General features: G+C 61.2%; 2 non-coding genes across 2 annotated transcripts; both read right to left on the bottom strand.

Annotated features, from left to right (window-relative positions):
* Positions 1-344: 344 nt before the first annotated feature.
* On the bottom strand, positions 345-497 carry LOC142793143 (5.8S ribosomal RNA). The gene has a single exon (XR_012891468.1). It is a non-coding gene; the product is annotated as a 5.8S ribosomal RNA (ribosomal RNA).
* A 1,719-nt stretch (positions 498-2,216) lies between these two features.
* On the bottom strand, positions 2,217-4,031 carry LOC142793140 (small subunit ribosomal RNA). Its single transcript, XR_012891465.1, has one exon. It is a non-coding gene; the product is annotated as a small subunit ribosomal RNA (ribosomal RNA).
* Positions 4,032-12,500: the final 8,469 nt, after the last annotated feature.

The following is a 12,500-nucleotide window of genomic DNA, read 5'->3' as shown; positions in this document are numbered from 1 at the left end:
CCTCGTGTTTACCGTGCGTTAAAGTTGCGCGTCCGTGGCTCTCGCAGCTCTTGCGCGCCCGGTCGCAGAGAGGAGTACGCAACCTCGACCGCACTTTCCCTGCAGGCTTCCTTCCGACTCGAAGTCCTGCGGCGGTCTCAACGAGGTGCCACATCCTCAATGCAGTCGGTCGCCCCCGTTTCGGTTGGGCTCTGGCACGACGGTCGCCACCGTCTCGCCCTTGAGTGGCCGCTGTTGGCGCTCGCTGTGAGGTGTTCAGCGTGCTGTCCGTGTTGCCGACGCGGTCAAAACGAGTCGACGGCTCACGTTCCCTTGTGCGCCGAAGGCTCTCTTGATATGTGATCCGACCCTCAGACAGACGAAGCCAAGGGAAGACCCAAGGCCGCAATGTGCGTTCAAAGAATCAGTGCTCAGTGTGTCCTGCAATTCACACCAAGTCTCGCAGCTGGCTGCGTTCTTCATCGACCCGAGAACCGAGTGATCCACCGCTTAGAGTCGTGAAAAAGTGTTTGTTCAATTCCGTACAGTCAAAACCAAACGTTTCTGGCACTCGGCCAAACAGTGGCCAAGAAGGGCGCTTTTCAGCGCACGCTTGGACTCCAAAACTCTGCCGCGCCTTTTTCGGCTGCCGCAAATCGAGCAAACGGTGTGTTTCGGACGGCGTTTCGCTTTCGCTACTTGCGAGTGCTTTCGTGGTCCACCCCTCTATAAATACTCGGGAGGCGTCGAAGCCGGTTCTCCAAGCCGGACCCGTAGGTATCGTTGTGTGCTCGCTCTCATTGGCCCACCTAACCAGAAAATGCCTGCGGTACACCCATTTGGATAAGAGTGCACGCAGATGCGGGCCTCGACGGCTACACATTTCCTCGGGCGGCCGCCTCCCGGCCTCCGTGGAGCGCGGGATGCACGGTCCCATCGACAAGCCTCTCCCGTTTTTACCGTGGCGTCGCGGTTCACCACGGCAGGCGGGTCGGTCTCCTCCGCATAAAAAGGGGGACCCCCGCTTTTTGTTCCACGAAATCGCACAAGCTTTTTTCGCATCCACGGTTTGCCACCGCACACCAAAATGCCGATCCGGCTGCCTACTTTAGCCAACAGGTGGAGCCAGGCGCGCCGTACTTGCGCGGCACTTCCCACGTCCACCGAAGTCGGTGCCAAGGACCACTTTCGGCGCCGGAGCCGCGTACGAGCCTACTCGAGGCGGAAGAACGAAGCCAGCAAGGGCCTGGCCGCAAGTGCGTTCAATTGTCGGGACGTCCAAGTCCCTCGTTCTTCCGTGCTTCCTCTTTCGGCAAGTCGTTGCGGCACCTTCCCAAAGCGCGCAGACCCGCTAATCGCGACGAGCGCGACGTGGCCGTGCCGCCTTTCCCTCGGCAGCAAGCAAAACGCCTGGCAACGTCGACGCTCCCCTAACCGCGATCTCGCACCGTGTTTCGTGTGGCGAATTCAAAAGCCGGCCGGCGCTGCTGCAACCATTACGGTCGGTACGCATACGCCGCGGAGGGCGGGACGGTCATCGGAGCGTGCGGTTCCTCCATCGAGTACTGCGCACCTCGGCCGTCGCATCGCCGTGCCATGACCGGCCGCGCGTCAACGCGAACCGGTGCCAGCGAGATCCCTCGCCTGCAAGAACCGACCGGCAGCCTCCGTCACCCGAGGACGCGGAGGCGCTTGCCGCGGACGGCGGGACGGTATGCACTGGTGCACAGCGGACCCGTCACATCGCCAGTTCCTTGACCGACCGCCGACGCTTGTGCCGTTCCTCTCGTACTTGGCAGTCGCCGCGCGATTGTCGGGTCTCGTTCTTGCACGCTCGAACGGTCGGGAGGGCACTCGGCTGGCGTTTCGGGAACGCGCAGCCTCGCCTTCTACCGACGTAACCACGACTCGCCGTTCGCGCTCCGCCGCTCCTGTTTACAGTACTAGGCGGTCCCGCAGCGGTCGGGTCGCGCATTTCGAGCGCTTCGAGCCACGGTGCAGTGGCGGGTCGAAAGCCGACCTATGAGTGCGTTGCGCCGTTTGTACCCGCGTCCGCCACCTGGCCGACCGTCCAAGGTCGCGGTGTTGGCGTCCGCTGGGCGCAACAATTTGTCACGGGGTGCCGCTCCACATTCAGGCAGCCCCGTGGGGAAAAGCCGACCCCGCGTCCAAACGGGGTCAGCGGCAGAAAGTGTCGGGCGCAGACGCAGCTGAGGCGCTCACCCTTCACAATCCGTTAATGATCCTTCCGCAGGTTCACCTACGGAAACCTTGTTACGACTTTTACTTCCTCTAAATGATCAAGTTTGGTCATCTTTCCAACAGACCGGCGCAACCGAAAGGCCGCGCCGGACATCGGTCCGAAGACCTCACTAAATCATTCAATCGGTAGTAGCGACGGGCGGTGTGTACAAAGGGCAGGGACGTAATAAACGCGAGCTTATGACTCGCGCTTACTGGGAATTCCTCGTTCAAGGGGAACAATTGCAAGCCCCTATCCCAATCACGAAAGAAGTTCCACGGGTTACCCAGTCTTTTCAGACAGGGATAAAGACACGCTGCTTCCTTCAGTGTAGCGCGCGTGCGGCCCCGGACATCTAAGGGCATCACAGACCTGTTATTGCTCTGTTTCGTGCGGCTAGGAGCCGCTTGTCCCTCTAAGAAGGTTGTAAGGTGCTGGGAACCCCGCACCTATTTAATAGGCTAGAGTCTCGTTCGTTATCGGAATTAACCAGACAAATCGCTCCACCAACTAAGAACGGCCATGCACCACCATCCACCGAATCAAGAAAGAGCTCTCAATCTGTCAATCCTCCCAGTGTCCGGGCCGGGTAAGTTTTCCCGTGTTGAGTCAAATTAAGCCGCAGGCTCCACTCCTGGTGGTGCCCTTCCGTCAATTCCTTTAAGTTTCAGCTTTGCAACCATACTTCCCCCGGAACCCAAATACTTTGGTTTCCCGGAAGCTGCCCGCCGAGTCATTTGAGTAACTCAGGCGGATCGCTGGTTGGCATCGTTTATGGTCAGAACTAGGGCGGTATCTGATCGCCTTCGAACCTCTGACTTTCGTTCTTGATCAATGAAAACATTCTTGGCAAATGCTTTCGCAGTAGTTCGTCTTGCGACGGTCCAAGAATTTCACCTCTAGCGCCGCAATACGAATGCCCCCGTCCGTCCCTCTTAATCATTACCTCGTATTCCAAAAACCAACAGAACAGAAACGAGGTCTTGTTCTATTATTCCATGCAAGTTTATTCAGGCGACTCGCCTGCGTTGAGCACTCTAATTTTTTCAAAGTAAAAGCACCGGCCATCTCGAGGCACACAATGAAGTGCACCAAGAAAGAACCGGCATGATGTTCAGTCCGAGCCGTCGCATCGGGTAGATGCACTACTCGTCTGGAACTGAGATCCAACTACGAGCTTTTTAACCGCAGCAGCTTTAGTATACGCTATTGGAGCTGGAATTACCGCGGCTGCTGGCACCAGACTTGCCCTCCAATTGATCCTCGTTAAAGGATTTAGAGTGTACTCATTTCAATTACGGGGCCTCAAAAGAGTCCCGTATTGTTATTTTTCGTCACTACCTCCCCGTGCCGGGAGTGGGTAATTTGCGCGCCTGCTGCCTTCCTTGGATGTGGTAGCCGTTTCTCAGGCTCCCTCTCCGGAATCGAACCCTGATTCTCCGTTACCCGTAACAACCATGGTAAGCAAGTAACCTACCATCGAAAGTTGATAAGGCAGACACTTGAAAGAAACGTCGCCGGCTCGTGGCCATGCGATCAGCACAAAGTTATCCAGAGTCACCACACAATACGGGCCGAAACCCGATCGATCTTGGTCTAATAAAAGCACCCGTTACCCAAAGGGCTCCAGGCTCACTGCATGTATTAGCTCTAGAATTGCCACAGTTATCCAAGTAGGAAGAAACGATCTAAGGAACCATAACTGATTTAATGAGCCATTCGCGGTTTCGCCTTATTTCGGCATGTACTTAGACATGCATGGCTTAATCTTTGAGACAAGCATATGATTACTGGCAGGATCAACCAGGTAATCGTTCGACTGCGCGTCCGTCCTCGCCTTCGGCGGGCCGGACGCAGTCTGTGTGCGGCGGAGGCCACCTTCAGGCGCCCCAACACGCTTATTTTGCACTCCGAGATGACGGCGTTCGAGCTCGCTACGGCACAACCTTCCCGAAAGACGAGTGGGAGCCGTGCGGCAAGAAGCACGTTCATGCTCGCTCTTTTTCGTTGCATCGACTCGGTCGCGCCGTGCGGGTTGCCCAAGCCCGCTGCACTGTCGGTGGACCGGCCGGAACTAGCAACGGAGCCGAGACTGCAAAGCCGCCAGACGACGGGTCACGCCCGCGTCTTCGGCGCTTTCGCATCTGAATCGCCCGAGGACGACACGGAACACACCTCGATATCGTGGTAAAACGGCACCGTCCGACAACCAGCCCCTAACGCATCAAGCGGATGAGGCTGCAGACGACTGCCGTGGATTCCCCTGGAGCAGACCCGAGGACACGCTTGACGAGGCCGAAGCCCGCCGCATATCAGACACCCGGTCGCTTTCGCGTACGCCGCTCACGAGAACCCCCACATAATAGCAGCGATAAGTACCCAGACCTCCTTGGGCACTAATACGAGCGTACTCGAGAAAATTTCACCGCGGGTGTGCCCCGAAACGTGTGGCACGTTGAGCGTGCCACAAGTCTACGTCGCTCTCAAACCCGCCGAGGTCGTAGAATTTGCGACCCTACTCACGAAATTCCCACCGAGGATACGGCCGCAAACGTACCGCACCTTGGGTAGGCCACGAGTTTGTGCAACACTACGCTGACGGCACAGCACCGAGGTCGTGCGCGCACGCACGGGAAAATTCCGCCGCGGTTTCTGCCGAAAACGTGAGGCACCACGACTCTCCGCAAGTTCGCGTCGACTGCGAAAGACCGAAGTCGTGAACGACGTGTCCGCTACTCGCCGCCGACACGCTGGACACCAAACGTACAACGACTCGACGGCGTCGTAGAGGCCCACGACGCGGTTTTCCTTAACGACGTCTCGGCGTGGCACCGACAGGTTAGAACGGCCGACCAACGTTCCCTGTCCGCCGTTCGGCTCAGTCGAAGGGCTCGGCGACTTCGGCAACGCTGCGAAGCCGCACGGTGACGCACGCCATGTCCCCATTTTTTTTTTTTTTCTTTCTGCGTCTGCCGGGGTGCCCCTATAATAGCAGCGATAAGCACCCAGACCGCCGTGGGTCGCTCGCCCCGGCTGACGTGGTTTTTCGTACTCCTGCGGCGGTCGCCGTCAAGCACGTCCAAATACGCTACTTTCGTGGGCGCATTCACGCTCTTTCGCTTCGCCGGAGTGCCAGCACTCACTCTGCCAAAAACGGCGAACATCCGAGCGGCGGTTCCCACTTTTGCGTCGGCGTCGCAAACCCCGCCCCGGCAGACGAGGTTTGCCGTACTCGTGCGACGGTGGCCGGCGGGCACGTCGAAAGACGCCGATATCGTGCGCGAATTGGCGCACCTTGGCTTCACCGGAGTGCCGCCACTGACTCCTCCAAAAACGGCGAAGATCCGAGCGGCGCTTCCCACTTTCGCATCGGCGTCCCGAACTCCGCCCCGGCTGACGCGGTTTACCGTACTCGTGCGACGGTCGCCGGCGAGCACGTGGAAAGACGCCGATATCGTGCCCGAATCGGCTCCGTTCGGCTTCGCCGGAGTGCCAGCACTGGCTCGGCGAAAGACGACGAACATCCGAGCGACGGTTCTCACTATTGCGTACGCGTCGCAAACCCCGCCCCGGCAGACGCACTTTGCCGTACTCGTGCGACGGTCGCCGGCGAGCACGTAGAAAGACGCCGATATCGTGCCGGAATCGGCCCCGTTTGGCTTCGCCGGAGTGCCAGCACTCACTCGGCCACAAACGGCGAACATCCGAGCGGCGGTTCCCACTTAGCCGTCGGCGTCCCGAACTCCGCCCCGGCAGACGCGGTTGCCGAGCTCGTGCGACTAGCGACCGCGAAGCCGTCTCGCGACGCCGCTTTCGTGCGCGGCTCCCACTGCGACCTGGGTCACCCGAGGTCGACGAGCAAGAAAGAATGTCGAAAAAAAATTTTTTTTTTTTTTGCGTCTGCCGGGGTGCCCCTATAATAGCAGCGATAAGCACCCAGACCGCCATGGGTCGCTCGCCCCGGCTGACGTGGTTTTTCGTTTTCCTGCGGTGGTCGTCGTCAAGCACGTCCAAACACGCCACTTTCGTGGGCGCATTCGCGCTCTTTCGCTTCGCCGGAGTGCCAGCACTCACTCTGCCAAAAACGGCGAACATCCTAGTGGCGGTTCCCACTTTTGCGTCGGCGTCGCCAACCCCGCCCCGGCATACGCGGTTTGCCGTACTCGTGCGGCGGTGGCCGGCGGGCACGTCGAAAGACACCGATATCGTGCGCGAGTCGATGCTTCTTGGTCTCGCAGGAGGGCCGCCACTCACTCCTGCAAAAACGGCGAAGATCCGAGCGGCGCTTCCCACTTTTTCGTCGGCATCGCAAACCTCGCCCCGGCAGACGCGCTTTGCCGTACTCGTGCGACGGTCGCCGGCGAGCACGTCGAAATACGCCGATATCGTGCCCGAATCGGCCCCGTTTCGCTTCGCCGGAGTGCCAGCACTCACTCGGCCAAAAACGGCGAACATCCGAGCAGCGGTACCCACTTAGCCGTCGGCATCCCGAACTCCGCGCCGGCTGACGCGGTTGCCGAGCTCGTGCGACTAGCGACCGCGAACGCGTCTCGCGACGCCGCTTTCGTGCGCGGCTCCCATTGCGACCTGGGTTACCCGAGCTCGACCAGCAAAAAAGAAGGTCGAAAAAAAATTTTTTTTTTCTGCGTCTGCCGGGGTGCCCCTATAATAGCAGCGATAAGCACCCAGACCGCCGTGGGTCGCTCGCCCCGGCTGACGTGGTTTTTCGTACTCCTGCAGCGGTCGCCGTCAAGCACGTCCAAATACGCCACTTTCGTGGGCGCTTTCGCGCTCTTTCGCGTCGCCGGTGTGCCAGCACTCACTCTGCCAAAAACGGCGAACATCCTAGTGGCGGTTCCCACTTTTGCGTCGGCGTCGCCAACCCCGCCCCGGCATACGCGGTTTGCCGTACTCGTGCGGCGGTGGCCGGCGGGCACGTCGAAAGACACCGATATCGTGCGCGAGTCGATGCTTCTTGGTCTCGCAGGAGGGCCGCCACTCACTCCTGCAAAAACGGCGAAGATCCGAGCGGCGCTTCCCACTTTTTCGTCGGCATCGCAAACCTCGCCCCGGCAGACGCGCTTTGCCGTACTCGTGCGACGGTCGCCGGCGAGCACGTCGAAATACGCCGATATCGTGCCCGAATCGGCCCCGTTTCGCTTCGCCGGAGTGCCAGCACTCACTCGGCCAAAAACGGCGAACATCCGAGCAGCGGTACCCACTTAGCCGTCGGCATCCCGAACTCCGCGCCGGCTGACGCGGTTGCCGAGCTCGTGCGACTAGCGACCGCGAACGCGTCTCGCGACGCCGCTTTCGTGCGCGGCTCCCATTGCGACCTGGGTTACCCGAGCTCGACCAGCAAAAAAGAAGGTCGAAAAAAAATTTTTTTTTTCTGCGTCTGCCGGGGTGCCCCTATAATAGCAGCGATAAGCACCCAGACCGCCGTGGGTCGCTCGCCCCGGCTGACGTGGTTTTTCGTACTCCTGCAGCGGTCGCCGTCAAGCACGTCCAAATACGCCACTTTCGTGGGCGCTTTCGCGCTCTTTCGCGTCGCCGGTGTGCCAGCACTCACTCTGCCAAAAACGGCCAACATCCGAGCGGCGGTTCCCACTTTTGCGTCGGCGTCGTAAACCCCGCCCCGGCAGACGCGGTTTGCCCTACTCGTTCGACGGTCGCCGGCGAGCGCGTCGAAAGACGCCGATATCGTGCGCTAATTGGCGCTCCTTGGCTTCTCCGGAGTGCCGCCACTCACTCCTCCAAAAACGGCGAAGATCCGAGCGGCGTTCTCCACTTTCGCATCGGCGTCCCGAACTCCGCCCGGGCTGACGCGGTTTACCGTACTCGTGCGACGGTCGCCGCCGGGCACGTCGAAAGACGCCGATATCGTGCCGTAATCGGCCCCGTTTGGCTTCGCCCGAGTGCCAGCACTCACTCGGCCAAAAACGGCGAACATCCGAGCAGCGTTTCCCACTTTCGCATCGGCGTCCCGAAGCCCGCCCCGGCAGACGCGGTTTGCCCTACTCGAGCGACGGTCGCCGGCGATCACGTCGAAAGGCGCCGAATTCGTGCACGAATCGATGCTTCTTGGTCTCGCAGGAGGGCCGCCACTCACTCCTGCAAAAACGGCGAAGATCCGAGTTGCGCTTCCCACTTTTTCGTCGGCGTCCCGAACTACGCCCCGGCTGACGCGGTTTACCGTACTCGTGCGACGGTCGCCGGCGGGCACTTCAAAATACGCCGATTTCGTGGGCGCATTCACGCTGTTTCGCTTCCCCGGAGTGCCAACACTCACTCTGCCGAAAGCGGCGATCATCCGAGCGGCGGTTCCCACTTTTGCGTCGGCTTCGCAAACGGCGCCCCGGCAGACGCGCTCGTGCGACGTACTCGTGCGACGGTCGCCGGCGAGCACGTCGAAAGACGCCGATATCGTGCTCGAATCGACCCCGTTTCGCTTCGCCGGAGTGCTGCCAGTCACGGCGCAGAAAACGGCGAACAAGTGTTTTTTTTTTTTTTTTCCTAGAATTTGTGTTATAGAAGGCACATTTGATATCGGACGATAATTTTCAACTTTATCACGCGCACCGATTTTCGTGTAGAGGTTTGCAAGTTTATGGGAATTTCTCCACTTGGAATAATGCGATTTAGTAGTACTACGAGAACTTCATGGATGTACTCAAGGGTACGGGGCAAGTCAGTTACGTCAACACCTGCAGATTTTTTACACTTCAAACTGAAAATTGTTGGTTGTGAGTCCTCGTGTGATATTAAAGGCCGATTCGCTAACACATAGAACAAAGAAAGAAAGGAAGAAAAAACGCCCGCGCTCGCTCAAGAAACCTGGGTTCGCAACAAGTGGCAACAACAAGCAACCGAGCGAGTGCGCCAAAACCCGTGGCGGCCGAACAAACGCGAAGTCCCAACCGCGTCAGCCGGGGCGGCACGGGACAGGAAAAATCACTTCAGCCGGGGCGGCGGGGCACCGAATAAACCTCGTCACCTCGTCGCAGGATAAAAGAGGAAACAAAAAGTCTAAACAGCGTCTGCTGGAGCGAATGCGTAATAAAACAACAACAACAACAAAAAAAAAACACCCGCGCTCAAGAAGTCTGCAATCCTCACAAAAGGCGACTGTGACCGAGCAGCGTCAGCCGGGGCCGTGCGGAAACGGAAAAACCGCGACTACCGGGGCGTCGAGGCACCGAAAAATCCTCTTCAGCCGCGGCGAAAAAAAAAAACAAAAAGAAAGACGGAGGGGGGGGGGGGAACCACGTCTGCCGGGGCGAAGGAAAAAAAAAACGCGTCTGCCGGGGCGAGCCCGGGTGCGGCACCACCGGGAAAACTGTGGCAAACAGACATGGCGATCGAGTGAGTGGGCCGCCAGCCAGGCTCAGCCAAAAAGTGCAAAGTCCGAACTGCGTCAGCCGGGGCGGCAAAAACCGCGTCAGCCCGGGCGGCGCAAAAAACCGCGTCTGCCGGGGCGGCACGAAACCGCGTCAGCCGGGGCGGGGCGAAAACTGCGTCAGCCGGGGCGAAAAGAAAAAAAAAAAACGCGTCTGCCGGGGCAAGCCCGGGTGCGGCACCACCGGGAAAACTGTGGCAAACAGACATGGCGATCGAGTGAGTGGGCCGCCAGCCAGGCACAGCCGAAAAGTGCAAAGTCCGAACCGTGTCAGCCGGGGCGACGCAAAAACCGCGTCAGCCGGGGCGGCGCGAAAACCGCGTCAGCCGGGGCGGCACGAAACCGCGTCAGCCGGGGCGGCGCGAAAACTGCGTCAGCCGGGGCGGCGCGAAAACCTCGTCAGCCGGGGCGAGCGAAAAGGGGGGGGGGGGGAACCACGTCTGCCGGGGCGAAAGAAAAAAAAAACGCGTCTGCCGGGGCGAGCCCGGGTGCGGCACCACCGGGAAGACTGTGGCAAACAGACATGGCGATCGAGTGAGTGGGCCGCCAGCCAGGCTCAGCCCAAAAAGTGCCAAGTCCGAACTGCGTCAGCCGGGGCGGCAAAAACCGCGTCAGCCGGGGCGGCGCGAAAACCGCGTCTGCCGGGGCGGCGCGAAAACTGCGTCAGCCGGGGCGAGCCCGGGTGCGGCACCACCGGGAAAACTGTGGCTAACAGACATGGCGATCGAGTGAGTGGGCCACCAGCCAGGCTCAGCCAAAAAGTGCCAAGTCCGAACTGCGTCAGCCGGGGCGGCAAAAACCGCGTCAGCCGGGGCGGCGCAAAAAAACCGCGTCTGCCGGGGCGGCACGAAACCGCGTCAGCCGGGGCGGCGCGAAAACTGCGTCAGCCGGGGCGAAAGAAAAAAAAAAACGCGTCTGCCGGGGCGAGCCCGGGTGCGGCACCACCGGGAAAACTGTGGCAAACAGACATGGCGATCGAGTGAGTGGGCCGCCAGCCAGGCACAGCCGAAAAGTGCTAAGTCCGAACTGCGTCTGCCGGGGCGGCACGAAACCGCGTCAGCCGGGGCGGCGCGAAAACCGCGTCTGCCGGGGCGGCACGAAACCGCGTCAGCCGGGGCGGCGCGAAAACTGCGTCAGCCGGGGCGAGCCCGGGTGCGGCACCACCGGGAAAACTGTGGCAAACAGACATGGCGATCGAGTGAGTGGGCCGCCAGCCAGGCACAGCCGAAAAGTGCTAAGTCCGAACTGCGTCTGCCGGGGCGGCACGAAACCGCGTCAGCCGGGGCGGCGCGAAAACCGCGTCTGCCGGGGCGGCACGAAACCGCGTCAGCCGGGGCGGCGCGAAAACTGCGTCAGCCGGGGCGAGCCCGGGTGCGGCACCACCGGGAAAACTGTGGCAAACAGACATGGCGATCGAGTGAGTGGGCCGCCAGCCAGGCACAGCCGAAAAGTGCTAAGTCCGAACTGCGTCAGCCGGGGCGGCAAAAACCGCGTCAGCCGGGGCGGCGCAAAAAACCGCGTCTGCCGGGGCGGCACGAAACCGCGTCAGCCGGGGCGGCGCGAAAACTGCGTCAGCCGGGGCGAAAGAAAAAAAAAAAAACGCGTCTGCCGGGGCGAGCCCGGGTGCGGCACCACCGGGAAAACTGTGGCAAACAGACATGGCGATCGAGTGAGTGGGCCGCCAGCCAGGCACAGCCGAAAAGTGCTAAGTCCGAACTGCGTCTGCCGGGGCGGCACGAAACCGCGTCAGCCGGGGCGGCGCGAAAACCGCGTCTGCCGGGGCGGCACGAAACCGCGTCAGCCGGGGCGGCGCGAAAACTGCGTCAGCCGGGGCGAGCCCGGGTGCGGCACCACCGGGAAAACTGTGGCAAACAGACATGGCGATCGAGTGAGTGGGCCGCCAGCCAGGCACAGCCGAAAAGTGCAAAGTCCGAACCGTGTCAGCCGGGGCGACGCAAAAACCGCGTCAGCCGGGGCGGCGCGAAAACCGCGTCAGCCGGGGCGGCACGAAACCGCGTCAGCCGGGGCGGCGCGAAAACTGCGTCAGCCGGGGCGGCGCGAAAACCTCGTCAGCCGGGGCGAGCGAAAAGGGGGGGGGGGGAACCACGTCTGCCGGGGCGAAAGAAAAAAAAAACGCGTCTGCCGGGGCGAGCCCGGGTGCGGCACCACCGGGAAGACTGTGGCAAACAGACATGGCGATCGAGTGAGTGGGCCGCCAGCCAGGCTCAGCCCAAAAAGTGCCAAGTCCGAACTGCGTCAGCCGGGGCGGCAAAAACCGCGTCAGCCGGGGCGGCGCGAAAACCGCGTCTGCCGGGGCGGCGCGAAAACTGCGTCAGCCGGGGCGAGCCCGGGTGCGGCACCACCGGGAAAACTGTGGCTAACAGACATGGCGATCGAGTGAGTGGGCCACCAGCCAGGCTCAGCCAAAAAGTGCCAAGTCCGAACTGCGTCAGCCGGGGCGGCAAAAACCGCGTCAGCCGGGGCGGCGCAAAAAAACCGCGTCTGCCGGGGCGGCACGAAACCGCGTCAGCCGGGGCGGCGCGAAAACTGCGTCAGCCGGGGCGAAAGAAAAAAAAAAACGCGTCTGCCGGGGCGAGCCCGGGTGCGGCACCACCGGGAAAACTGTGGCAAACAGACATGGCGATCGAGTGAGTGGGCCGCCAGCCAGGCCCAGCCGAAAAGTGCTAAGTCCGAACTGCGTCTGCCGGGGCGGCACGAAACCGCGTCAGCCGGGGCGGCGCGAAAACCGCGTCTGCCGGGGCGGCACGAAACCGCGTCAGCCGGGGCGGCGCGAAAACTGCGTCAGCCGGGGCGAGCCCGGGTGCGGCACCACCGGGAAAACTGTGGCAAACAGACATGGCGATCGAGTGAGTGGGCCGC

The sequence above is a fragment of the Rhipicephalus microplus genome, unplaced genomic scaffold (assembly GCF_043290135.1).
Source record: "Rhipicephalus microplus isolate Deutch F79 unplaced genomic scaffold, USDA_Rmic scaffold_284, whole genome shotgun sequence".
Classification (NCBI taxonomy): Eukaryota; Metazoa; Arthropoda; class Arachnida; order Ixodida; family Ixodidae; genus Rhipicephalus; species Rhipicephalus microplus.
This window is presented reverse-complemented; position numbering and strand designations above follow the sequence as displayed.